This window comes from Protopterus annectens, chromosome 9.part0 (genome assembly GCF_019279795.1).
Source record: "Protopterus annectens isolate FY-2018-M chromosome 9.part0, PAN1.0, whole genome shotgun sequence".
In the NCBI taxonomy this organism is placed as follows: domain Eukaryota; kingdom Metazoa; phylum Chordata; order Ceratodontiformes; family Protopteridae; genus Protopterus; species Protopterus annectens.
Genome location: NC_056743.1, coordinates 1,821,682,796 through 1,821,687,795, shown reverse-complemented (window position 1 = coordinate 1,821,687,795; position 5,000 = coordinate 1,821,682,796).

The following is a 5,000-nucleotide window of genomic DNA, read 5'->3' as shown; positions in this document are numbered from 1 at the left end:
TTACAATACCCTATTGTCTTGGTTTGGGCAGTGGTATGTTTGTACACAGTGTATATTTCACCTGTTGTATAGCGAAATTCTACTTCTCCTACCTGGTAGACCTGTGGAGGGAATGTTTGTTAACACTACCTGACTGTTTATACACATATTCCCAGATTCCTAGTTATAATTCTACATATACCTCGCAACCTCTTAATGCAAAACAACTGTACAAACTGGGGGCACAAATAGGGACATATTTTAAATATTACTCTTATAAACTTTTAGAAAGTTGCTAAAGTAACAGGATTTGTTTTAATATACATTTTCTGAAGTATCTGAAGTCTGAAACTCAAATGTATGTCATTATTTCATGACGACAATCCTGAGATCATCCCAGTTATTTGCCAGGGAAATAGAGAAGCAGGCCAAAAATATGAGGCAAATATCTGGACATTCTGCACAAATATGTGCAGTTGAGAGGTATGATTATGCATACAGCTTACTACCACTCCCGGGATTCGAACCATGGCTGTGTGTGCTAAAAATACAACAATTTGCTTTTCATCAGAGTGAGCTATTTAGAAAATAATGTCCCTTTTTTGTGGTTTCTGTCTAAGTCTCTCTTGATTGCACAATCTGACCTTGTAATTACAACATTCGTATACAGACATTCCTAGACATATTTTTTTATGTAGCACAGTGTGAGAAACAGTTGACACAGCAGTACTATTCACATACCAAATCTTGGTGAATGCAACATGTGAGGCCATACAATACCAGAGTTAACACAACCAGTCCAGGATTTAGAACTTTATTGCCAGGCAGTTACACTTTTCTTTAAATATGAGCTATATGGGACTATTACTGTCATATTGTCTGGTTTATTCAGTGGAAACCATACACATTTTTTATAGTACCAGGTGACATTTTACACCTTTATATTTATTTGGTATGACTACTACAAGCAGGATTGTTACTCACCAGCCTTGCAACACAGCCATTGCAACCTGCTGGCATGGGCTTCCTGGTTCACTGCCCACTCAGCTGCAGCTGTAATGAGAATAGAGAAACATTTATGTATACCTATCCATCACATACACAGACTGGACTTTGATAAACAATTATTGCTATGAATACTTACACACTGCTGGGACATCTCCCCTGTGTCTTGCTTCTTGGAACCACTGTTCTAAGAACTCCTTCTTCCTCTGCTTCAAGTCAGCATAGTGGTGCCAGACATGCTCTCCAGACAAAGGGATACCAATGGCACAGGTGAGATCATGGGTGAGACTTTCCCAGGCTTCCGCTTTGTATTGGTAGCCCTGGTACTGGTCCTGCAGCAGTCTCGTGTCATGTTTTTTACCAAGAGTCCTACCATGACCTTGGACTCCTGTATGCCCCATTGCTGCACTTGGAAGCACATGCCCTCTCCAATACCTGCCATACTGCCTACAGTGGAGAGCTACATCCAGTTATGAGCTGTATTCCTGCCTGAGGAGTACAAATACAGCTGATTTTCCATCCTTTCCCATGATTGGATGGTTTTGAAAATGCTGAGGTAAGCTAAGCTACAGGCAAACCTGCTTAGCTAAAGTTGGCAGTGCTTAAAGGGAGCAGGTTCAGAATTGCTTACCAATGGGCAACTCCACTTAGCTGGGCTATTCATTGCTTAGTATTCATATGTACACAATGCTTACACCTGGTCAGCATAGCTTTGCAATGCTTAGCGTTGCTTATGTTTTATTATATTGGTCTAACATCTGTATGGGACTGATTCATCATTCATTACATAACATAGATATATTTACCTTCCCTGACATCCCTCCAATGTACTGTGATTAATTTATTCTTGTGTGACTATACTGAATGAGGCACTTGTGTTTATATGGGGGTTTCACTACTTTATTAAACTGTCACCTGACATCTAGGCCTAATACACTACTCTGGTTGAGAAAAATCAGTTAATGTTACATAAATATGCAAAAAATTTAAATTTTAATATTTACACATACAAAATAAAAATGGCTTTCATGAGGTTCTGTCTTGAATGACCATTAGCAATGAATACACTCTAATTTCTATACTTTTGCACTTATGGTCATGCTGAATGTCTATTGCTTTTTAACTCATTGTGCCATTTCAGCTGGACTAAGTGCAGCTAAGCAACAGACTGTTGTAATGGCCACTGTGGTTCCATTTATGTATGTGTTCTGTTTGCTATGCAACTGTTCCATATTTTGTGTTTTGGGTTAATGGGAATATCTATGCATGCTGTTATACGTAACCATGGAATGTGTTAACTATTTCTAACACACATATGTTTTAAAATTGAAACACCATAGCAAGTTTGGGAAGGCCGGTCCCAGCAGGCCCACTTCTCCAACCTCATCTGGCCATGGCACCTGGTACCAGCATGTCTGGGGCCCACCCTGGGACCTCTTCATCTGCTGGTCCTGCACCACCTTCAGGTGGAACCACCTCAGGGGATGGGGCTAGCCCCCTGCTGGGAGCAGATGCAGATAGGATACTGTCACCAATTGTCAGGTCCGAGGTCTGGTGTGTAACGAGCTCTGCAGGGAGTTCATAGATCTGCTATGCCAGCTTGAGGGCCAAGTGGTGCATCTAGAGGGTCAGCCTGCCCCTCCTACCCAGCCCCTAGCACAGCCACCTTTGGTGCTGTAAAGGTGCAGTGGTGACTGCCTATGTGTGGGGACCACAGTCCCACTGTTTCCATTTGGGAGCTCATGGGCTTCCGAATTCCAAACACCCCTCTCCATCCAAGGTGTATACCCCCCACATGTGTCATATACCACCCTGTATGCTGTCTTATCTGTCTTGTCTGTCATCCTACCCAACCTACCTCCCCAAATATACCTACAATCACTCCCCAACATCCCACCCTCACCGAAAAAAAAGGGGACAATCTGTTTCCAAAAAAAAATCTTGCCCCGTACATAACTGTCCATTTCGCACATGTCCACTGGACACGTAATCTGGTCTAACTGGCTTCACAACATATTATTGTTGTCCTCACCCCTCTCTCAGGGGTATGAGTGTCCAAATCTACCTCCAAATCACTGTATATGCACAGCTGTTGCTGTAGTAGAAATGGGCAGCTATGGACCTTCCCCACACCCATCCTGCACATCCCTAGCTATTTTCCATACTGTCTTTCCATCTTTGTGCCCATTTGCCACCACTTTCCTATCAACTCTTTTTCTTTTCTTTTAAAGAAATTAGTGCAGGGCTAAGTGGGAGCAAGAACTTTTAAGCAGCAGTAAGCGGGTTTAATCCTGTTTGCATGGGGGTAAGCAATGCCTACACAGAATAAGCAATTTAGAGGCGATCTGACTGTAAACATATTTAGCCAGAAGTTAGCATTGCTTAGCATTGCGCAAACCCACGCAAACCCGCTTACAACTGCTTAAAAGTGCCTTAATCACTCTGTATCCAACAGCCCTCTTTCTGCCCAGTAAAAAAATTATCAGCCTTTGCAAGTCTCAAACCCAGGACCCTGCACAGCATAGCCAAAGTGATAGACCACTAAGCCATGTCAGATATACATTACCCTGATGTTTTCACAAACATATCGTCCAGCACAGTCATTCAACAGTACAAGAAATGTATTTATACATGTAGATGTATGTGTGTGTGTGTGTGTGTGTGTGTGTGTGTGTGTGTGTGTGTGTGTGTGTGTGTGTGTGTGTATGTGTGTGTGTGTGTATATATATATATATATATATATATATATATATGTATATATATATATACAGATATATATCTATAAATACAAAAGAGAACACAACAAATACATATATGACCAAAGGCAACATTAATGGGGTTTAGGGGGCCCAAGCTAAGTACCTCTTGTAATTATTGATATCATGCCTTCCCCCTCAGCCAAACAGATCTTCCTTGCAACACAATACCAAGACTTGCAATTGCCATACACAGGGCCCTACACAACATAGCCACAAGAAGGTAACAGTAAACCATCCCACCTGTACAATGTCAGGATAGTATCAATAACATGTCATGCAGTACAGTCTGGCTACCATAGGGAATGTACATTGTGAAAGCAATAAACATTCCAGTGATACATACACACACACACACACACAGATATATGTATATATATATATATATATATATATATATATATATATATATATATATACACATATATATATATATATATATATATATATATATATATATATATATATATATATATATATATATATATATATATATATATATATATATATATATATATATATATACATATCTATATCTATATATATATATATATATATATATATATATAAACATATAGATACATAAACATACATACATATATATGTATATATACATACACACACATATACATATATTACTACGTATAGACATGTATAGGAAGATACATATTTAGAGGGTGCACAGCATATTGAAGAGCCAGTATTCCTACAGTTGCCATCTTTTAAAATGGACAGTGCATGATTCGCTCATACAAAAGACAATAATTTCATGAAATATATACCCACAGAGAAGTCAAAGGATATGACACCACACATAGCTTTGCATACATAAGAAATGTTTATTTGTGTAGTATTACAGTTGTATATGCCATGTCAAATAGATGTTAGGTGTTTGAAATACATACTAACTGAGTAATGCAACTGTCAATCAGATCATGTTATACAGTAATCCGAAAGCATAACATATGTTGCCATCCAGGCCAAGGCCTTCAAGTAGTACAACAATAAAGAAAGACTGGGCCAGAGGATAACAATCAATCAACAGTAAGTAATGCAGGTGTAGCTCAGTAACCTCCAATTACACTCTGTACTCAACCACTGGGGGAAAAGAATTAAATCGTCACAATGAGGATGTGTCTGTTACATAACATTGCTTAACTTAAAACATCACTATCACACTGACAAATAGAACACTCTGTATGACAATAAGCACTAGGCCACCAATGTTCCCAAGGTGAAATGTATGAAAATGTACAGCCA